Source organism: Solanum verrucosum, unplaced genomic scaffold, assembly GCF_900185275.1.
Source record: "Solanum verrucosum unplaced genomic scaffold, falcon-dt-bn FXZP01000041.1, whole genome shotgun sequence".
In the NCBI taxonomy this organism is placed as follows: domain Eukaryota; kingdom Viridiplantae; phylum Streptophyta; class Magnoliopsida; order Solanales; family Solanaceae; genus Solanum; species Solanum verrucosum.
Genome location: NW_026020250.1, coordinates 1470009 through 1494580, shown reverse-complemented (window position 1 = coordinate 1494580; position 24572 = coordinate 1470009).

Below are 24572 nucleotides of genomic sequence, written 5' to 3'. Positions count from 1 at the left end.
GCTTGCATGTCCACTTTTAGAATGCGTCCAAAAATGTCCCCAGACCTACGTGGGTCATGTGGGGGCTACGAGGGTCATGTAGATCACCCACGTAGTTGTGCTAAAGTTATAAAACACTATTTTGGAGTTCATTTTTTCACTTCTCTCTTTGGTCGACCCCAACAGCCCCCAAAAAGCTATCTTCTACCCTACTAAGTCTAGGTAAGTATTTTTCATGATCTTACGACATAAACTTATCAATTTGTACAAAATTCTAACATCAAATTCTTTTCCTATCTCTAGTGAAACCAAGAACTCAATTCTAGGGTTCAAGACTTGATTTTTGAGAAAGTCCATCAAAAGTTCGTCCTTCCAAATCAAGGTAAACATACTCTCACAATTTTGTAGTTATTATGTATTCTAATCAAGAGTCTACCATAAAAAAACATAGGGTTTTCAAGAAATGAATCCAAGTATTTCAAGAAAGGGTTTCTTGATCATTCTTCATTAAGTTAAGGCTCTTCTTCAAAATTTGTAGAGAATTTAAAGTATGTAAGACTATCATAGTCAAGAATTTAGTTCTTCTCATGCCCTACATCTACAGTTTCAGTTTGAACGTACTTGTCTTGTGATAACCACAACTTCTTGGTCTCTCTGTCACAGACAATATGCATGCTAAGAATCTGTCTTCTTGGTCCCAAACCTTTCATAGTAAAAAACTAATTCAACTCTTCCTTAAACTTCTTAATCCTGCAAGCATTATGACCAACAACAAACATGTCATTAACTTAAAGCAAAACGATGATAAATTCACTATCAAAGATCTTTTGCACAAAAACACAATGGTCTGAAAAAATCTTCTTGAAGCCTTACTGACTCATAAAAGAACCAAACTTCATGTGCCATTTCCTAAGACCTTGTTTTATACCATACAAGCTCTTCTTCAGCTTGCAAACATAATGCTATTTTCCCTTGACTTCAAAGCTTTTTGGCTTCTCCATATAAATTTCTTCATCTAAGTCACCATGTAAAAAATAGTTTTAACATTCATTTGCTCAATCTCTTAATTCAGACTTGCAGCCAAGCCTAGAACCACACGAATAGATGACATCTTCACAATTATAGAGAATATCTCATCAAAATCAACTTTCATATTTTTTGGTTAAATCCATTCACAACTAATCTAGCCTTGTACTGTGGAGCTAGGTTACTATCTTCATGTTTCACTCTAAAAACTCACCTATTTTTTAAAGCTTTCTATCTTTAGATAGCTTAACCAAATCATAGGTGTGATTATCATGATTTAAGCAATTCACTACTTTAACTATAAAATGAAAAGGATAGCTTTGGGTAAGAGTCTCATAAAACAAAAAGAAATGTAATGATATTGATAAAAATGGAGGAATACCAAAAGATATTGTAAAGTTTAAAATTTAATATTTGAAGGTTATGAATATGAAAAACATGAGAGTTATGGATATTCATGGGCGAATTTACGTTATAGTAAGGGGTGTCACGTGACACGGCTTCGTTGGAAAAAAATTATTAAATTCGTATATATAATCAAAAGGCGAAAACAAATAAATGGATAACATCCAATAAAGTGGCATTGATTGTCATAAGTAATGTTGCAGCTCTGTTGGCCTGATGCCTCAATTTTGAATTTGAATACTCAAAAGCTTCATTTATTTATTTTTATTCTTCACCTCGTGCGAATGAACAAAATTTTGAACCAGCTAGCCAAAACAACACCAATGCGACAAGATTAAGATTGTCCATTAATATTAGTTGTTGTTCTATATTTTTTCCCTTTCCTCTTCCCTCTCATCAATGAAATTAGTTAAGTTTAATTTATCGAATTAGATAAAGTAATATTTTTTTAGTGATTGTTTGGTGCCTTATATATACATACTTTCTTCATTTTAAGAAAAAAATGTTTAATATTCTCTCCGTTCATTTTTATTTATTCAATAGTTGTCCAACTTTACTGATCCAGTTTAGATAATTAAGAGATAATTGACCGTTTTGTGTCCACTTTACCTTGCATTAAACACTATTCATTTTCAATAGTTAGTTCAATGACTGATAATTAATAAGGGTGATATAGTAAAATTTCCTATTTCTTAAGGGGTGCCAAGTCAAACATGGACCAGTAAAGATGGACGAGGGAGTATTACTTTTAATGAGGTTATTTGAATCCATTTCAAAAATGAAAATTTACCAAGTTAAGTGATTTATACGTGGGTTGTACTTTATTTGTATTGTATTGTATTTTTAATATGACGTAATAATATTTAAAAAAAAAAATTAAAATGTGACACCGCTTATAAAAATTTCTGCGTATACCACTATGAATATTACTTGTAGAAATTGAATAGATAATTAAATATAAATTATGAAGATGATTATAATAAAAAATAAAAATGATAAATAATAAAAAAGAGAAAAATATAATTCATTAAAGGGAAGATTAACTATCACACCAATAGGGACACACAGTGGACATGTGAATGTGTCATTTGAGCTCCTCTTTAACTAATAAATAAATCAATATACTCTCTCCGTTCTTTTTTATATGTCACTATCTTAGATTTCACTTGCATTAAGAAACTAAGTAAAATTACAATTCTACCCTTATTTAATGTTTTTTTGAAGTCAACTTTTCAATTTTTTTGTTGAGATTTATTTTTCAAAATCAGATTTTATAGAGTAGTGCTATAGTGAAAGTAATTAATAAATAGTAAATATGCTAGATTTCAGTTTAAGATGTACTTTTTCTTTATCTATCACAAGAAAAAAGATATGGACTTGATAAAATTATGGGAGTAAGTTTTTAGCATAGTATTAAACGTATGTGTAGACAATAAAATTCACTTCGAGAAAATAATAATCAAGAACGGAAAAATCTCACAACAATCCTTTTATTGATTTAAAGTGCGAGTGTTACAATCTCTATGATTCCTCTGAATTCGTCTTTTCAATTATAAATTTAAGGGTTCTTGAGCTTGAACTTGAACTTGGTCTTGATCTTAATCTTGAACTTTATCTTATCTTGATCTTGACCTTGAACTTGAATCTTATCTTGATCTTGATCTTGAACTTGAACTTTATCTTGATCTTGATCTTGAACTTGAACTTTATCTTGATCTTGACGATCTTGATCGTTCTTGAACTTGAACTTGAACTTCATCTTGATCTTGACTTCTAGTTAAATTCAAGGGATTTGAGCTTGATCTTGAATTTGATGGTCATGATCTTGATCGTTTTTGATCTTGATTGTTCTTGAACTTGAACACTTGAATTCTTATTTTTTTGAACTTGTATCTTGTAGAGAAATTTGTGGCTTTTGATCTACGAGCTTTCTCTAACTTCTTATTAGAATTCTTGGTCTCTCTTTTGAATTATGAGGACCCATATTCATAGTTTTAAAAGAGAGGAGTTGTGATTGAAACATGATTCTCTTCGGCCAATCAGATTTAAGTGACATGTCATATGGACTTTATGAAGCGGGCTTCAATTAAATCCATATTTGTTGGATTTAAATAATTAACTCAATTATATTAATCCATAATATTTATTTGGACTGATATATTCATGAATTTAATATAATCTGAATCATTTAATAAATTTATATTTAATAAATTTTAAATGAGTACAAATGCCCCTACTTCAAAACTTGTCCGGGTGCAATTTTACCATGGTTCCGTGACTAGACTTGAAGTAATAAATTAAATCAAATATTAAAATCATCCCTACAGTCAATTTAAGAAGACTCAATATATGTAATGCAACACTTATATAATTTTATATATATATAAAATTGTAATTTAGAAATTATATAAGGTTGCTCTACACATACGTTATTGGGCTCCATTACTTACTTTTCCTTGTATGACTCAACAATGACACCTTTTCTCGTGAAAGTCCAAAGAAATATTACGCTGCCATGTATTTCTTTGGTCGGTTGCACCAATACTTATCATTGTTGAATTGTAAGACTAAACCAACATCAATTAAGACTTGGAAAGAAAGCTGCTATTTAGTTGTCTATAAATAGGGACATGTGATAAGTTTGAGATTTCGACTCATTTAGGACTTTGCTTTCATAGTTTTATTGTCCTCAATGCCTAATTTATGCTCTAAACTGATCTTAAAGTATTTATTTGCAGCAATGTAGGCACAGGAGCAAGGCAAGGATATTATCAGGCAAAAAGGAGCGAAAAAGCTGAAGAAGTTGAAGAATTACAATCCTGGTGATTGCCAAGACCACTTGGCGAACCACCGAGTGATTTTTCAGCTCGCCAAATGTTACAATATGATAGCATGGGGAACAAGCCAACTTGGTGATGGAAATGGACAGTCGGAGAACCGCCGAATGGATCGGCGACAGCGATCCCGATTGCCCAAAGTTACAAAAGTCCAATGGTGCTGAGGCAAGTCAAGAAGACGATGAAGCGAGGCACTTGGCGCATCGCCGACGTGGTCGGCGACAGACGACTTACTCCGTCGAATGGTCCACAAGCTGGAAATTCGGGAGAGTATAAAAGGGAAATTTTAAAAAGAGTAGAAGGAGTCCAAAATTCTGAACAACTGTTCTGAGTGTTTTGAGAGATTTTTTTTATCCCAAACACTTTTCTTAGAGTTTTGAGTAGAGATTTCATGTGGGTTTTGAATTTTAGTTAATTGAAGCATTATAAAGACTTGAAAATTATTACCCAGCTTATGGACAACATAGTTGGTAATTGTTTCTTCCTTTTTATGATGTGTGGCTAAAATTTCTATTCTTCGGGTGTGATTATGTGATTAATTGTCTTAATTAGCTTATGGGTGTTAGTAATTATTGATCTAATTGCTGTTTTGAAGTGGGTTTAATCGATAACTGAGGTTTAACTTATGAATTGTAGTGGCAAATGCAATTCTAGTCCAGTATTCGATGCTTGCTTGAGAAAGAGGTTTAGAGTCAAGGTTATTGATTGGCGTTTGTAGAGATTAAGTTATTATTGGTTCAGCTCGAGAGAGTGAATCTGAGTTCAATCCTATCAATCTCGCTCGAGAGAGTAGATTAATTGAGGTTTTGTGTTGTTTCTATTATTATGCTTGTCGAGGTTCGAGAGAACTCGCCTGAATCGTAATAGTTGATCGAGAGATGGCTATATCATCTATAGCCTAGCTTACCCACTAAGATTCAGCGAATTTCAGTAATTGGTAATCACCTGTATAGCGAAATTGGCAATTAATCGATCACATCCCCAAGGATCCCTCTCTACTTAATTACTCCTCTGTTTTCATAGTTGTTGTAGTTATTACTTGACAAACCTAATCCCCCATCTGACATTTATTGTCAACCCCTTTAATTTACCTTATTGTGTTTCGATAATGTCTACTTCTACAACCTATTAGAACACACCATTTACTTCTTAATTGAATTACATTCTGTATCACTCCCTGTGGGATCGACCCCAACTCTTTGTTGGGTTTATACTAGATTACGATCGCCTACACTTAGTATCGGATGATGTGTAGTTGAGCGTTATCAACATGCTCCTTATAATTTAAACATCAACTCGTGAGGTTTTGCCTAGAACCGATTCGTAAGATCTAAAACAGGTGATCCTGCCTTTTTTGTATTTTCTTTTATATCACTCTTTTGTTCTTTTTTTTTCCAGATCAATGGTAGCAACACTTATATTTTACGGAGGCTACACAATGGAGAGTTTTATCACAACACAAGAATTTGGTCTTTAGGTGTGCATGGATGGATACATATCCCCACTTTAGAGGTAATCTTGTGGCAAAAAGAGGATGGATACGCATCCCCGCCCTAAGAAAGGTAATTTTATAGTATTCTTAAGGCGAAAAGAGGATAGATACGCATCTCCGCCTTAAGAATTATAACTTTATGATATTCTTAAGGAGAAAAGACGATATATACGCATCCCTACCCTAAGAAAGGTAACTTTATGGTATACTTTAAGGCAAAAAGAGGATGGTGCACATCCCTTCCCTAAGAAAGGTAACTTTAAGGCAAAAAGAGGATGGTGCACATCCCTTCCCTAAGAAAGGTAACTTTATGGTATTCTTAAGGCGAAAAGAGGATGTATACACATCCCCTCCCTAAGAAAGGTAATTTAATGATATCCTTGGGGTGTAAAGAGGATGGATACACATCCCCACCTTAAGTAATGTAATCAAGAGGTAATCTTATGGTGTAAAGAGGATGGATACACATGCCCGCCTTAAGAGTAACAAAGAAATTTCTTGACAATGATCCTTTTTTGTGGCTATTGTATGCCCATGTTTTCTCACTAACGACCTCTTTTTATACCTTGCAGTTTGAAGAAATGACGATTTTTAGGCAATACATCTCTCCCTCCACCAAACTTAGGCATCTTGTAGTTGAAATTGAAGAAGCAAAAGATCAAACCCGATTTTTGACTCATACTCCACTAGTCGGTCAATATGTAAGTCAGTGGCCTTCTTTGAAAAATCCATTCCATATGGTGAATTGGACTTTGGTGCACACCCATACTTCCAACAATCTACTCAAGTTGTGGTCTCTTGAAGCACCAGATCATCATCTTGCTAATATTGCAACTCTCTTACAAGTTTAGGTCGTCGCATAATTAAAGGCGAGATTCGATGGGGGAACACGATAGTTGAGGGAGAATATCATCACATTTCAGGGTATTAGGAGTGGATCGAGGATATACTTGGTAGGAGCCAAGTGGTATTGGGCATGGCCCAAGTTTATGATGTCGTTTATGCATCTTTATTCACTTATGACCTTAATTCAGACATTTTACAAGCGTTCTGTGAAGCGTGGTGCCCAAAAACCAATACACTTCTTACATCTGCCAGAGAATTATCTATTTCTTTATGGGATTTACATACTCTTGGAGGCTTATCGATTTTGGGTTCTCTTTATGAAGAAATATTTCCTGAGGCCAGAAAACTTGTTGGATTTGATGAAAAGAGGACAAAATACATTTCTCGGACTTGTGAATATTGTTTGCAGCATTTCACCATCTTCGGGGGGCTAATCAAGAAGTATCATTTAGCAAGTGGATAAGTTTTTTGTGTAAGAAACCTCAGAGGTATGAAGCTGTTCCACCGAGGGAGGAAAAAAAGTCTGCTCACCCCGAATTAACCTATAATCCTAGTGGGGGCTTACCTGATACAACAAGATGATCACATGTCGAAGAAATGATGTTTTCTGGACTTGGAGTGAGAGCTAACAAAAGAGATGAAACATATCTAACAACTTTCTTATCTTTTTGGTTGTGTGCTTTCGTCCTTCCCAATAAGGAGGGTGAGTTTGTTCGTCCAGGGACTTTCAAGATGGCAAGCTTGATGGCGAGTGGGAGGAAGATCAGTCTTGCGATCCCGGTATTAGCCATCATTTACAATGGTTTAAATAAGATCTCAACTTTATCATAACTTAATCAAATTAAAGTTTGCTTCCCCATCCACTATGTTTATGGTTGGCTTGCTCATTATTTCAAGACTCATTATGCATTTTTCAATGGGCCCTTTGTTCCCTCTATGGTAGTATATTCTGGAGAGGGTGGTGCAAGGTATTTCGAAAGTAATGATGTGAGAAAATACATTCATGGTGGGGAAAATGTGGCTTGGACATCTACCATGTTGGATAAGACTTACCCTTACTTTTATAAGGATAATAATCATGCACCAGAGTTGAAGTCGAGCTATTTCATGAGCATTCGCTTTAACTATCTCCCTCTTCAATGTAGAGATTCATTCATTATTGAGCCATATAGTCCACATCATTTCAGTCATCAATTTGGATTCTACCAAAACATCCTTGGTATCATGAAAAATGATATTCGTAGTGCTTCTTTGGACAAGGGTCTTATGATTTGGCGAATTTGCACTATGAGTCGATCTGTATCACAATCAACTTTTCCTTCAATCACACCTAATGCGGGAAAGTCCTTTGGATCTGAATATCAAGCTTAGTGGAAGAAAAATCATGGAAAATTCCTTGATGATCATTTGCAAGCTTTAGTGGATATTGCTAGGCCGATTCTCATCGTACATTTAGAAGGTTCTAGGAAAGTAGGTAAGAACAAAGTCCTTAATACTGGTATGCCTTTTTCTTTAGGTGTTAAGGTACTCCAGAAACGGAAAAAACAGAGTCTCAATTATCTTCGGTAACACCAAAAATGAAGACACCTACTCAATCCGTTTATGTTTCCAAGAGGGTGCTTCAAGATGAGAGTGAAAGTAGCAATAATGAAGTCTTTTTAGGAGATTAAGGGTACTAGAGGACACTATTCCACTCGTGGTTGAATTGTGAGACAATGCGAACAACACTTGAAGGACTATAACAGTCTCTCTCAATGAGGTATGGTTAAGACCTTTACTCTATCGACTATATCTTAGCATTTGTTTACTTGACTATTTATCCCCCTTCTTGTTTAAGTAGGAGAACAATATTGCGACACCACAACGAGAAAAGTCACAAGATAGTGGTGAGTATATATCTTGTTCATATTTGATGAAACCGCCTCCTGTGACTCAAGTGAAAAAGAGGCAACCTTATGTCTCTTGCGATGAGGTTAAAGACGATTTGGGGTATGAAGCACACAACATACATTAACTTCTATGTCCATATTTGATGGGAAGAAAGTCATCCTTGATACTCAGAAAGATTTTACTTCTACTTTTTTGGGATGTTATTAAGGGCAAACTTTTGAGAAAAAATGTAGATTCTGCTTCTTCTCTTAAAGATGAAATCCAAGTAATTATCAAAGAGATGGACTGGAAGACGTGGATGTTTCACCTTTGAAAAAGTTATTGAATTCTTTCTTTGATTTTGCCGCTTCATATGATCAAGCACGATTAACCCTTCATGAAATGGATGTGAAAGTGCCAGAAAATAGTTGTTTGCAGCGGGAGAACGTCTCACAAATGCCATGTTTGAGGAGGTGTCCTCTATTCGTCAGTCGTTGGATAATATGAAGAAAGAGATAAAAGTGTTGTGCAAAAGGATGCAAGATTAAAAGTCCTTTTGACAGTTGTCGAGGATGAAGTTGATGGAGCCAAGCTAGCAACCTTATTTGCAGTCAAGGAATTTGATGCATGTTCTGACACAGACTTGACGAATGGTCTAGGACAAAAGAAAGAACATCTAGAGGCTATGCGTCAAGAACTGATTAATGATAAACTGTGTTTGGATTAGATTTTATTTATTGATTTGTTTATTTCTTTTAGAGTTTGATTGATATACTATACAAAAAATTTTTAATGAGAATAATGTTTCCTTTTGTTTCATCTTATATCCAACATTATACACATCTTTAATTGTATTCTTCCATTTGCTTTTTATTCTTTGATTTCAAGTTTGAGTAATCCAAGCTCCATCCACATTTATGACAATAAGAATAAAAATAATGGAAGTTCCTCATTTCTTTAAGTTTCTGGATTCAAATATGGTTTGCAAATGTTGCAATTTTAATGCTTCAACTTGAAAGACTTTTGAGGGCTTCAACTTACTGGCTGGATTAATTTAAGAATCTAACCTGCAGGCTTGGAGATTTTAAAGATTTCAACTTGCATACTTGGAGGATTTGAAAACTTCAACTTGTATACTTGGAGGTTTTGAAGATTTCAACTTGCAAACTTGAATAATTTGAAGACTTCAATATGCATACTTGGTTGAATTTAAAGACTTCAACTTACATATTTGGCTGAATTTACAAACTTGGCTAAATTTAAAACTTCAAGCATGCTATGAAAGAAACTCATACTTTATAAGGGTTTTCCTCCTCTAGTGACCCATCAATACTTCTTACAAGTCTAAAGTTTGATAAGACAAAAGATAAAACAAAATACTCATCGCTTTAACTTTCATGTGACGGATCAAGTGGGAACATGTAGTTTTTTGACACTCATGCAACTGAACTTTGAATATGATTCTAAGTGCCTACGTACCTCAGTGAAGAGGATCATTTTACAACGTAGTTCTAGGAGAGTGAGTGATTTTTTTGTCATGCAGTACATAGTTTATACTCTTGCGGGACATGAATAATATGCAGTTTAGGCTCGTACCTTAAAGAGCATCATCTTACATCAAGGGTAGTACCTCTTTAGGAATTTTATATTAATAGGAACGATCCTTACGCCATCTGCATCAATAAGCTTGTAAGCACCATTTGAATATGCTTCTTGTACGACATATGGTCCATCCCACTTTGAGGTAAATTTTCCGTTAGACTTATGTGAAGTAATCATAGGTCTTCTTACTGCGAGAACTTGGTCTCCAACTTGGAAGCACCTCAAGTGAACCTTCTTATTGAAAGCACGAGATAAACGAGCTTGATAACATTCAAGGTTTTATTGGGCTTCTAACCTCTTTTCATCAAGTGCTTCTAACTCAACAGGACGTAGTCGATCATTTTCTTCAGTGAGCCCTTCTTGAATAGAAAGTCTTAAGGAATGTATTTGACGCTCAAGTGGCAGGACTGCTTCAACTCCAAAAGCAAGTGAATATGGTGTTGCTTGAGTTCGATTGCGCTACGTCATCTTATATGCCCACAAAGCTTCTTCCATTCTTTCATGCCAATCTCATTTGGACTTGGAGATAAATTTCTTGACAAGGTTGCGTATAGTCTTATTGAATGCTTTAGCAAGACCATTGGTGGCAACATGATACATAGATGATTTATGCTCCTTGAAGCCAAAGAGATCACAAATTTTGTTCATTAACTTGTTGTCAAATGACTTGCCATTATTTATTATTATGTAGCGAGGGATGCCAAAACGATAGATGATATTCACTCGGATGAAATTTGCAACATTCTCTTTCTTCACTTCTTTAAGAGTGACAACTTCAGCCCATTTTGAGAAGTAATCTGCAGCAGCCAAGATGTACAAGTGTCCTCTAGAAGATTTTGATGGTGGTCCCACCACATCCAACTCCCAAGCGTCAAATGGCCAAGATGAAATAGTTGGGTGTAATACTTTGGGCGATTGATGTATGAACTTTGCATGAAATTGACAAGCATTGCACCTTCGAGCATAATCTAAGCAATCATTTACCATGGTTGGCCAATAATACCCCATTCTCTTTATGTGAAAGTGGAGCTTCGATTAAGATTGATGTGATCCACATACTCCCAAGTGTGTTTCTTGCAAAGCTTGGATTGCTACTTCCTCTTCCAAAAATTGCAATAGTATTTCCTTAAATGATCTTCTATATAATGTGTCTTTGTACTAAAGGAAGCGAGGCGCACAACGAGTGTCAGTTCTTTTTCTTGGATTTTCTGGAAGTATCCTATAACACATATAGTCGATAATGGGTTTTCTCCAATCTTTCTTTGCAGCTTCAGAAATAACGACGATATACTTAAGCTCATTTTCTATATACTCGTCCTCATTTGGTGGTGGTACTATTAATTTTTGGCAAATAGTGACTTGTGTTTGATCAGGAAGGGTTAGCGCTAAAGTTAGGGCAGCCAACACATCAACTTTCTTATTTTTTGTTCTTGGCACATGTTGGAGGGTTACATCTCCAAGTCATCCTATCAACTTTTGAGCATAATCGTGATAAGGGTGCAATTCGGGCTTCTTCACCTCATAACTTCCCAAGATTTGATTGATCACCAACTGAGAGTCACCAAAGGCTTGGAAGTGTAATTGCTTCATATCGACGGCCATTTCAAGTCAAACTATCAACGCTTGGTATTCAACGACATTATTGGAGCAACATTGCTTCAAAGTAAAGGAGAATGGTAGAATCTCTTCTTGTAAAGTGATGAACACCACACCAGCATCAGCTCAACCACGATGTGAGGCTCCATCAAAGTACATTTTCCAAGGGGGTTGAATTTCAATTGACATCTTATCTTCATCAGGAAGTTAATCAGTTAACTCCAAATCATTTGGTATCAGGTGGTCTGCCAAAAATCTGCTAATGCTTATCCTTTCACAACTTTTTGAGGGATGTACATGATCTCAAACTATTGGAATTTGAGTTAACACCTTGCTAGTGGGTAACTAAGGACATGTTTCAACATAAAAAACTTGATGGGATTTTCTTTATAAATAAGGCGAACAACATGAGCTTGAAAATAATGCTTCTTCTTTTGAATTGATAAGACTAGTGCTAAGAACAATTTTTCAATTGGCGAATAGTTCAGCTCATTTGGCGTCATTGTTCTGCTCAAGTAGTAAAGGGAGTTTTCTTCACCTTCACTATTCTTTTTAGCTAACAGGGCTCCTACGGACCTTTGTTGTGCCGCAATGTAGAGTATCAATGGTTTTCCAGGTATAGGGGCAGCCAAAACTGGAGGTTTCTCTAGATACAGTTTGATAGTTTTTAAAAGCATAGCTACATAATTGGTCCCAATTGAAAGGAGAACCTTTTGTTCATGAGATGACCGAATGACTGGAATTTTCCCGCTAGATTTGAGATGAACCTCCTCAAGTAGGCTAGCTTTCCTTATAGACTTTTCAAATCAGGAATATTTCGAGGCTTGGGCATCTTCAAAATTGCATCAACTTTGGCTTGGTCAATTTTAATTCCTTGATGTCTGTCAATGAAGCCAAGGAACTTGCCAGAAGTGACTCCGAAGGCACACTGAATGGATTCATCCTTAGTTGATATCTTCGGAGCAACTCAAACACCATTCTTATATCTTTCAAATGATCACTCTTCTTTCTTGGCTTTACCCCCAAGGCATCAATGTAGAATTCAACATTTTTATGAAGCAAGTCATCAAATATATTTTGCATAGCCCTTTGATATGTGGCACCAACATTCTTTAAACCAAATGGCATCACTTTGTAGCAATAAATACCCTTAGGTGTGTGAAATGTAGAGAGTTGATCATCTTTTGGTGCCATGCAAATTTGATTATAGCCGGAAGAACCCTTCATTAAAGACATTGCCTCATAACTAGTGGTGGCATCGATCATCAACTCCAGAATAGGAAGAGGGAACTCATCTTTAGGGCATGCATTACTGAGATCTCTAAAGTCAACACAAACTCAAATTTGACCATTCTTCTCCCTCACACGAACAATACTTGAAATCCATGTATGATATTTTACCTGATGTATAAAGCCTGCCTCAATCAGTTTGTTAACTTCATTTTCTATCAATGGAACCAAGTCTGGCCTAAAACGTCTTTTAACTTGCTTAACAAGATAAGAACTATTTTTGATTGCCAACTGATGAACCACTACTTTAGGATTCAAGATAGGCATTTCTTTATAACTCCATGCGAAGACATCCCTATATTCTTTGAGTATATTCATATAAGCGATTTCTCCATCAAATTCTAGAAAGGCACTCAAGTAAGTTGACCTTGGGTTTTCATCAGTGCCAATGTTAACTTCAAAGGATCTATTGTGGTCTTCACTCCTTCTTCAAGTTCTGGTGAAGCATCTGTAACATCTTCCTCTTCTAGAGGATCGTTGTTTTTGACATATTTATGACAACACTGGACAATATCTTCTAACTCTTCATCAATCTTTATTCTGGATCATAACCTGATATGAGGAGCCTACACTTTCTTCATCTTCCTCATGCTCCTTGGTGTAAACCACAGTGTGAGCTTTTGCCTTGAGTTCCTCTTTACACAAAAACCATAAGTTTCACCCGTCTCCTCATCATAGAAGGAATCAAAATTTTGAAATCCTTTTGGATCATATGTGAAGCAAGCGTTGTAACTCTTAGGTAACTTCTCGATGCTTGTTATTCTCTTTATTCAACGGACCTAAACTCTCAAATACAGAAGTTCTTGTAGTTGATTTTCCAGGTCGATCAAAGACGGAAGGCCTTTTATTGGAAGAAGCAGACTCATCTTCTACAGTGATGTAGTTATTTCTGGCCCTTTTTATGGAGATGCGAACTGGCGGTGGTTGGCTATAACCTGGGCCTTTACGTGCTTTCCTGCTTTTATCTTCTGATGGGAGTTTTCCTAACATTGATGGCTCATTAGGGTTGTATCCAACCTTCACAAATAACTTGTAAGCATTAGGATCAAAACCTTCTTTTGTGCGTTTCGTAGGGAGTGCCACATCTCACACTTGATTTTGAGTGATTGTCTTTCCTGATAACTTCAAAGAAAAGTTTATTGCATCGATCCATCTGATAGGAAGATTAGACCTCTTGAAGGTTAGATGATTGACCTTTTTCTTTCTTCACTTTTGGAACATAACGAAGTCCAGAAGTCAGCTTCTTCTTCGAAGACATGATCTTCCCTTCATTAAGAATGAGACAAAATTCTTTAGTGTCAATTTTTATCTTTTCGACAGTCACATCAATTCTTTTGCTTGTGATCCTATCAGACTTGATTGATTTGACATCATTAGATTTTGCCCCTTTAACAACATAAGCCTTCAAATAAAATTTTGCATCGGCAAAATGTGTCTCAACTTTGGTGAAATGATTATCATCAACAACTATCTTCCTTTCAGTCCCGCCTTGAAGATACTTCAAACATTGATAGTAAGAAGATGAGACAATTCTATTCCCACGCACCAAAGGCCTACCAAGTACTATATTGTATGAAGTATTTACATCAATCACGTGCATCCATGCTCTTGATCACAAATCTTCCATGTGGATTTCGAATTTAATAGAGCCTATGGACCTCTGTCCCACTTGATTGAATCATTGTATCAACAAACAACTTTCACTAAGTTCTTCAGTTGTGATGCTGAGCTCCTTCAATATGTGGATAGGTAGAATGTTGGCTCCAGATCCTTCATCTATTAAGATTATATTTATCTTCTTCTCAATCACGTGACCCATCATATACAAAGGACGATTTTGTAGTGTTTCACCAAATGGAAGATCATTATTTATAAATGTAACACCCCGGAAAATTTTTGAGCTAAGGCTCAAACCATCCTTTGTTGTGAGTAGGATTTTACCGAGGAACTTAAAATTTCTTAAGTGTGAAGGTCACTAGATGTAGCACCTTGAGTTCCAAAAAAAATTAAATTGGAAATAGCAAAATCTGAAATTTTACAAGTTAAGCTAAGTATGAGTTTTGAGTCGACTTCAAACGACCATAACTCATATCTCAGGATGCGTTAGGTGTGCAACCATATACCGTAGGAAATATATTTGAATTATCTTTCCAACGCCACCAATTTTTCTCAGTTTCGAGTTCGTATGAGGGAGATATGTCCATTCAAAGTTGGGCTGTCTAGATAAGGAAAGTCAAAACCGGATTTTAGAGGGGTATTTTGGTCTTTCCCTTACCCAATCAGATTTAATTCATTTTAAGTAATATTTTAGGGGTCTAATATGATTAGGTTCAGTTTTTTAATCCTACTTTACACCTAGGGTTTTAGTTGAGAGTTCAAGAAGAGAAAAGAAGAAGAGAAAAAAAGAGAAAAGAGAAAGGATCGAAGTGTTCGTCGAAATTCTTGAAAGTTGTTGCGGATTGTCGCCATGGGTTTGATGCCTAAGAGGTATGTAAGCTTCCATAGTGTTAGGTTTTCTCACCCACACGCCAAACATATTATTTTCAGCAAAGTTTCATTCTCAAAAAGTTGAAGGATTTAAGTTCTTGATAGGTGTTCTTGAAGTTCATTCTAAATCTTGTTTTGTTGGGATTTTGATGATATTTTGAGATTAAAGTGATTTTTTTTGAGTGGATTAGTGTGTATTTAGGTTGGATGATCGAATCTAAGGAAAACTTGAGAAAAGAAATTGATTAAAACTGATTTAGGATTAGAAAACGAGAGGCGAAATTCATCGAATTTGGCCTAGGGAGAGGCTGGGGCATGCCCCAGATGCACCCAAGGGGCTGGGGCATGCCCCAGATGCACCCAAGGGGCTGGGGCGGCGCCCCTTCAGTGTGCCCATATGCAGTCTCTGAACTTAGGGGCTGGCTCCCCACGCCCGGAACGAGCCAGGGTCGCCTTCCCCCACTTCTTTTCCGTCGATTGTCCCGTTTAAGCCCCTTTTAAGTGTACCTTCACTCCCTTTGATTCTAATCACTTTAAAATACTTCCAAACACCTAGAAATAATTCATAACATGATCATATACTTGAATTCATAATTCAAATTCAAGGTAAAGTTAAGATTTAAGTCTTGAGAGTTCTTCCGATCATTTTGAGAAAGTCCCTTTGAGTCCTTTTGATCAGTCTTCCACAATTTCTAATAACTTGTTTCAACACTCAAGTAAGTGAGAATGAGAGTGAGGAGAATGTATTCATGAGTAAACACTATCACCTAGATTCTTCATCTCATGAACCATGACTCTTGAATTCATAATTCACATTCAAGAGAGAGTGTTAAGAGTAGAAGTTCAAGAAAGCCTTTGAGTTCGATTGTGAACCCTTTGAGATCAACTATTGATTTGAAATAAGTTATGAGGAAGTAAGTAAGAGAATGAGAAGAGTAGTATAAATGAGTTCCATAATGTTATGTAGACCTACGAGTCAAGTCGTTCATGCCCATAAATTCCGCATGAACTCCAGAAGTTGAGTATCTATGAGAGAAGCAATATCTTCATGTCCTAAGTCTTAAGTATTGAGTTTATAACCCATTTGAGGTTATATTCCTAATCATGGGACTATTACATGTTACCCATGAAGTCCTTGAGTTGGGTTATTTATGTCCATAATTCTTCATGAACCCTATCGGTCGAGCAGTCTTGAGATGAAAAGTATCTTTGAGTCCTTGAGTTGAGTAGTTCATGTTCATAATTCCGCATGAACCCTCTGAGTTGAGCATTCTTGAAGTGAGTAGTATCATTGAAGTTCTTGAGTTCCAAGTATTGAGTTCAATCTATGGTTATTGAAAACCTTGCATTGAGTCCTTCACGTCCATAATTCGGCATGAACCACATTTTAAGAAGTCTTTTACAAATGTTTTAACTTTGTTTTAAGACTTAAATTTTGAGTTCAGCAAAGAGTAAAGTTGAAGTTCTTTTCTTCAAAAAGTATATGGGGACTATGTATTCCCTAGGAGATTTAACATGTTTTCACATTTAAATAAGAACGGAAATTGAGATTTCCAAAGAGCCTTCGGGCTAGTTTTCAGAAAAGAGTAATCGTTTTCTAAATGAAGCAAGAGAGGAAACTGAGATTTTCAAGATAGCTTTTGAGCTATGTTTTTGAGCACTAATCTCAAATCACAGAAAGAAGTATGTTTTTTTTAAAACATATGAGCTAAGTATATTTTGGGAGTAGTATTGAGCACCGATATGGGGATGCGAGTTCAGATAACTCAAGTTTCCATAAACCATGTAGCCATCATGAGCAGAAAAAAGATCATACTTTTTAGATGATTCCTTAGTACTTTTTAACATAGACTAGTGAATCCACATAGTAGTTCAGGTTCTATACTGATGGCAAGGTATAGGACGGTCCTTGGCAACGTGAGGTAAAATGTTGTACCATCACTTAGGCTCATAGTGATGGTTGTCGGTTAGAGAATCTCCCACATAAACTATATTACTTTATTATATCAGTAAAGTTGAGTTTGTTATTGCATTTTCTTTAACGAACCAAGTTGTTTTACTGCTTTATAAAGCTTTCCATATATTGCATGTGTGTTGTTGCTTTATATTTAGTTGAGTATCCAGAGTTGAGTAGCCAGAGTCGAATATCATATTCTTTGAATTGAGTATCTAATCTCTGAGTTGAGTATCTTATCCTTGAATACTTATGAGTTGAGTAAGTTGAGTAGTTTTGAGTATCCTTGAGTATTCCTTGAGTTGAGTAAGTTTGAGAAAAGGTAAGTATGTTTCCTTTTTATCAAAGTTCAAGCTTAAGTTTATGCTTTAGAATTCCTCTTACATGCTCGTACATTCCACATACTAAGCCATTTGGCCTGCATCTTCTCATGAGCAGACACAGGTATTCAAAATCATCAACAAGAGCTTCGTTGATACATCTGAGAGTTCGAGTTAGCTAAGCTGAGCCTCCTTGCTTCCGAAGGATTTCATTTACCTTTCAATATATCAATTGTTAGGATGTCATGGGTCTTGTCCCAACTTCCATCTTTATCAGTTAGAGGCTTCATAGATAGTCAATATAGTTGAGAAATCTATATTATTTCTTTATTTTATTAAATATTTTAAAGACTTAAGTTGCCTATTTTATGGTGAGTTGAATAAATTATTTTTATTCAATTTTTAAGCTTTTGCATGCTTAAGTTAGTCTTCCGCTTGTAGTCAGTCAGGATGAGGGTTCTCTTGGGGACTAACAATGGTTCTTGAATGCCGGCCACGTCCAGGGTGTAGACTCGGTAAATGTGATTTTTGTATCACATGCATGTGCTTCTTGGGAAGAAGGTTCAATAGGTTTTTCCAGAAGACGAAGGATACATCATTGATGAGATTTCCCTCGTTGCTTCTTCTTCGTCACTAGGAGACACTTTTGGTGAGGATTCGCTCGTTGTTCCTTCTTTTTCAGTAGGAGACACCTTAATTGTTTCTTCTTTTTCACCATTAAAACATAATACCTTGACATTGTCTTGGGTAGACTTTGTGCAGAACCAACTTGGTATGAATTCCTCTAGAGTCACAGGATGTCGGGGTTTCTGGTAGTGATGCACTTCAACCTTTGCCTTCTTTGGGCGCTTGATTGATTTCTTCTTCTCCAGTTTCTTCACCATCTTCCTTCTAATTGGTTGCTCAAATGATTCTTTTCGTAAGCTTGACTTGGTGCGTCTTCACTTAGTCACAAGAATCCAACCTTCATCATCATCTATATCAACTTGAAAATTTTCTTGCTCCAATGATTCTTCTTCATGCTTTTCAAAGATACATATTTGAACCGGATCGAGCAAGCCGAATGTGGTGGAGATTTAGTTAGAACTAGCTTTCTCATCATCAAGGAAAATCTACTTTTCTCTAACCAATCACATCACTATATCCTTGAAGACAAAATATTTTTCAAAAGGGTGACTCACAAGTCTATGATACTTGCAATAATTTGGGTCATCAATTTTTCCAGCTTCATCAGGTCGCTTCATCTCTGGCAACTCAATAAGCTTTAACTCAAGCAACTCATCAAAAATATCAGAAACGACATAATCCAAGAAGGGATATTTCTTTTCTCACATTTCCCTTAGGATTGACTTTTGGTTCGAACGCGCTTGGAAAGTCGTTCTCACACTTTGCTTCTTGCCTTCCTTCGTAGTGAACTTCAAAGGTGACATATTAACATTCATGGATTCTTTATTGTCATTTTTGGGCATGAATTTGCTTCATCTCTTGGGTTCCTGCTTGTCCCTTCCTTTGTGAGGATCATGGACAAACGTCATATCTTTTCCAGCAGAGGGCATGCCCAACTCCATATCATGAGAGCGAGTAGCTAGATCTTGGAAGGATTTTGGTTTTATTCCTTGTAAGATGTAAAGAAGCTTCCAGTGCATCTCTTGGATACACATTTCTATCGTAGAAGCTTCACTAAACCTATCCTTGGAATTTCAGGCTTGGGTTCCTTTATCGATTTATTAAATCTATAGCCGGTTCATCCTTTCTTTGGCAAGTATTTGTGAGTTCTACCATGCTTACCATACGCCTTGTGATATAAAACCGATTGAGAAACTCGTGCTCTAGTTGCTCATAACTATTGATATAATTGGGCTCGAGGTCCGTGTACCAATGCATTTCCTTTTAGAGAATGTAAAAACTGCTTGACAAGATGGTCTTCATATGTTCTAGCATTATTACATGTCTCCACAAAGTGTGTAACATTTTGCTTTAGATTTCCTTTACCCTCAAATTGTTGAAATTTGAGAGGTTAATAACCAGCAGGCATTTTAAAGTTATCAATTCTTGTAGTGTATGACTTGGCATACATATGAGAAGACTCGGTGGAGACTTCGTACTTATCTTTGATTGTGCCTTCAATGAACTCCTTCAAGCGATCGAGTGAGATTATTCCTTCAGAAGAAACTGGCATCTCATTAACAAATGGCACTTTCTTCGTAGGATCTTCAATCCCTTGAACTTTAACACACTTTTCAGGTGCATGACTCACTTCTCAATCTAAAATTCCTTCCATCCTATCCATCCACTTATCTATTCGATATTCTTGGTGTTGTACATGCTTTGTCAATCCTTCAACCAATTTCGTCAGATTTGCAAGTTATTCCTCAGGGGAAGAAGCAACAGTCACCATCGTTTGCATGATCATTGGAGATGTAGGAGAGTAGCATGAAATATCGCATAAGTTGATCTTCAGGGGAGTCACATTGCGTGATGCATGTGGAGAGGATTCATTGGTTGAATCATAGTTCTCCTTTGTGGTAGAGTTCTTAGATCCAGATTGCTCAAGTAGAGCTAAGGTCTTCTTGATCTTCTTAGCAACACTGCTTCTTCCTTCTAAAGGAATTTGTGGAGAAACTTAATCATTTTGGAGTCGAAGACCCAAAAATTGGAGTTGAGGTGGATGATACTTGAAGTGTTTGTTGTCCTAGCGTAACAACCTTGCTCCTCGTAACAACTCCAAAACTTCCAAAGGTAACACCAATAATTCCTTCAACTTCAGTAGAGAACTTGGAGCTAGTGGCCTTAAAGGCAGAGAGTTGATCTTCATGGAAGTCATCTCGATATTCTTTGATGCTTGAAAAGTTGAGATGAGAGGTAGCAATTGTCCCACTGCGCGTGCCAAAATTTGTAGACAATAAAATTCACGTCGAGAAAACAATAATCAAGAATTAAAAAATATCACAACAATTGTTTTATTGATTTAAAGTGTGAGTATTACAATCTCTATGATTTCTTTGAATTCGCCTTTTCAAATATAAATTCAAGGACTCTAGATCTTGAACTTGAACTTGGTATTTATCTTGAACTTTATCTTATCTTGATCTTGACTTCTTGAACTTGAACCATATCTCGATCTTGATCTTGAACTTGAACTTTATCTTGATCTTGATCTTAATCGTGCTTGAACTTGAATTTTATCTTTATCTTGACTTCTAGTTGAATTCAAGGGCTTCGAGCTTGATCTTGAATCTAGTGGTCTTGTTCATGATCGTTCTTGAACTTGAATTCTTGAACTTGTAGCTTGCAGATAAATATGTGGCTTTTGATCTGATGCTTATCGTGACCAACGACACTAACCTACAGTACGAGTGTCTACGATCGTCGATAATATAGTAACCCAACTAATGGTTGGGGTCGTGTCCCAATGGAGTGGTTTCGAGAATTAATAGAAAAATAAAATTTAGTTCTAATTAGTTGTAGCTAAAGACATTAACGATTAAAAATATTGTAAATTAAAGAGGGTGACACAAAAGTGTCAAATATCAATTGGGGTTTTTGTCACAAGTAGTAAAAACAACAAAAATAACAAGAAAATCAAGTATGAGGAAGAGTTCTTGGGGTGTGACCGCAATACAAGTTGAGATAAATAGTTGGGTACATGCTTTCGATAGGAAATTTGCAAGATAATAGTGACTAGGCTAAGCTTTAGATGGAAATAAGTTCCCTATCGGGCAACTTACCCCGTTTCAAATGCGTTCCTCTCGGACACCCATTTGCCGCATGAAGGCCAACCTACGCCTTACCCCACTCACTCCCTCGAGCTGAGTGTTAGGATATGGGACTGGGGCTCACCCTCTCGGGCTGAACCTCATGTCGATCCAATCCTTAGGCCATCAGTCTAGTGGTCTTGGTTTCGTGACCTCCCTCTCGGGCAAGCCGAAAACACATGGGTGGCTTTGTATTTGCAACTACAAACCCATTAGATTAAACCACAACCACTAAGTGAAATCACCATTAAACTACATTTAACCTATCAGCAACTAAGACCCAACAATAATATCAACACATATTTGCTAAATCACACCTCAAGAATAGGGTTTTTAGCCACACATCAAGAAATAACAAAATACACCTAAAATGATACTAAAATCAAATGGGTATAAGAAATTAAACCTTGATTTAAGCAAATGAAGAAGAATGGAGAAAACCCACTTCCAACTTGGGGAAAATAAAATCCTTCTTTCTTCAAGTCTTCCAAAAACTCTCTCCAAACTTGAGAGAAAATATCCAAAAAGTACTATTCTATTCTGGAAATTAAAATAAATGCTCGACTCTCTAAAAATTAATAACAAGTTTAGTATTTGTAGACTTCAGAAAATAGTGCTGGCGGATCTTTCGGCGAGGTTAGTCGGAATCGCCGATCAGATCGGCGATTCGCCTTTGGTGTAGTTTGTTGCCGTCTTACACTAGCCTTTAGCATTGTTGAGTTCTGTGTCATTGGGCGACATAGTACCACTTCACGGAACTATTCGGTGAAGCGCCGACTACTTGATACGCTCAAATTACACCTCCTTTCAGAAGCATAAGCGATCGTTATAAAGTAAAGAACCCAACTTGTAGGTTGGGATCGATCCCACGAGGAAAATGGTTTAGACTTTACTTTTAACCAACAATTATATTCGATTAGTCAAATTATTTCCAGAAACAGGTAATAAAAAGGGGGATTGTGCTTGTGTAAAACAAATAGTAATACGTAATATTGTAATCAATAATTAACTCAACTTTGGTTGTTATCAAGATAAGAGAAATAACTAGGGTATACGTGTTCCCCATAATCTCATAACGCAGTAATCCTAGTAATAGCAATCCTTTTCTAGTGTATTACATGCAAAGTGATAAGTTAGGTATCTCTAAATCCTTGGTCCGGCATCTAGAGAATTTCACCCCGCACCTTGGTCCGGCTACGTGTGTATAATGTACTAACCCTTACCTTTACCTCATATTAGACATCATAATCGATGTTTGGCTTAGTTATTACTTCGCACCAATCGACACTAGCCTATTAGCTAGTATCACACTAAATCTATGTTGATAATTCTTTTCTTGTTAATTACCTCCTTGGTCCGGTAAGTAGTTGATACGCTCAAATTACACCTCTTTTCAGAAGCATAAGCGATCGTTATCAAGTAAAGAACCCAACTTGTAGGTTGGGATCGATCCCACGAGGAAAATGGTTTAGACTTTACTTTTAACCGACAATTATATTCGATTAGCCAAATTATTTCCAGAAACAAGTAATACAAAGGGGGGTTGTGCTTGTGTAAAACAAATAGTAATACGAAATATTGTAATCAATAATTAAACTCAACTTTGGTTGTTATCAAGATAAAAGAAATAACTAGGGTATACGTGTTCCCCATAATCTCATAACGCAGTTATTCTAGTAATAGCAATCCTCTTCTAGTGTATTACATGCAAAGTGGTAAGTTAGGTATCTCTAAATCCTTGGTCCGACATCTAGAGAATTTCACCCCGCACCTTGGTCCGGCTACGTGTGTATAATTTACTAACCCTTACCTTTACCTCATATTAGACATCATAATCGATGTTTGGCTTAGTTATTACTTCGCACCAATCGACACTAGCATGTTAGATAGTATCACACTAAATCTATGTTGATAATTCTTTTCTTGTTAATTACCTCCTTGGTCCGGCAAGTAGTAACAAGGCGAGTTCTAACGTTGGCCACCGTTAAAAAGACTTCTAAACGAAAGAATTATCAATGCATGCAAAATACTAGTCAAGAATTGCTTATTTACTATTCATACTTTGTTAATTGATCATGGTTCCCACAACCCTAGTTGTGGATTTAGTTACTCATATTAGCAAGAACACAATTCATAATTGTAGATAGAGAAATCATGAACTTACGTAAAGAGAATAGTAAACCCAGAAAATAAACTTGAATTGCAAAGCCAAAATCTTCAAAACGAACTTGGGAAATCAATAATTGCTAGGGTTGCAAATTAATCTCCAAAGTTACACAACAAAAATAGAATAATAGTGTCTAACCCCCAAAAACGAGGTTTACATGTCCTATTTACAGAAAACAAATCCTAAATAAAAAGGAAACAAATTAAGGAAAGTTTTGTTCAGGTACGCGTCTTCGATCTACGAGACTGACTTATGGACCGTCGATTGATCTACGGTCCGTAAGTCCCTTCCGTAACTCGGGACTTAGAAAATATTTCGGCATCCAAAAATCAGCTTCTCTGAAGCAAACGACGGACCAACAGCACGGACCGTAGATCGATCTACGGTTCGTCAATCCCTTCCGTAGCTCCATACTTAGAATCTTCAAAAATCAGGTACTGGAACCCTCACAGTCTCATCCTACGGATCAACAGTACGGTCCGTAAATCCATCTACGGACCGTAAATGGGCACCGTGGTTCCACACTTGGTCAGATTTCCCTGATTTGTCCTCAACACATTTCTGCTGGTCTACGGTCATCACCTACGGACCGTTAATGGAACTACGGTCCGTAGATGACCTCCGTGGATGCCTTTTTCTGCATTTCCTTCAGCTGTCTCTAAACTTCCGCGCCTGAACACCTTTCTTGCAAAACATGATAGAATACATAAAAACCAATATAAAAAGGCCCTAGACACACACAACTTGTAAGTGAAATGTATTAGAAATACCGTAAACTCACGGTATATCAGTAGTAACAAGGCGAGTTCTAACGTTGGCCACCGTTAAAAAGACTTCTAAACGAAAGAATTATCAATGCATGCAAAATACTAGTCAAGAATTGCTTATTTACTATTCATACTTTGTTAATCGATCATGGTTCCCACAACCCTAGTTGTGGATTTAGT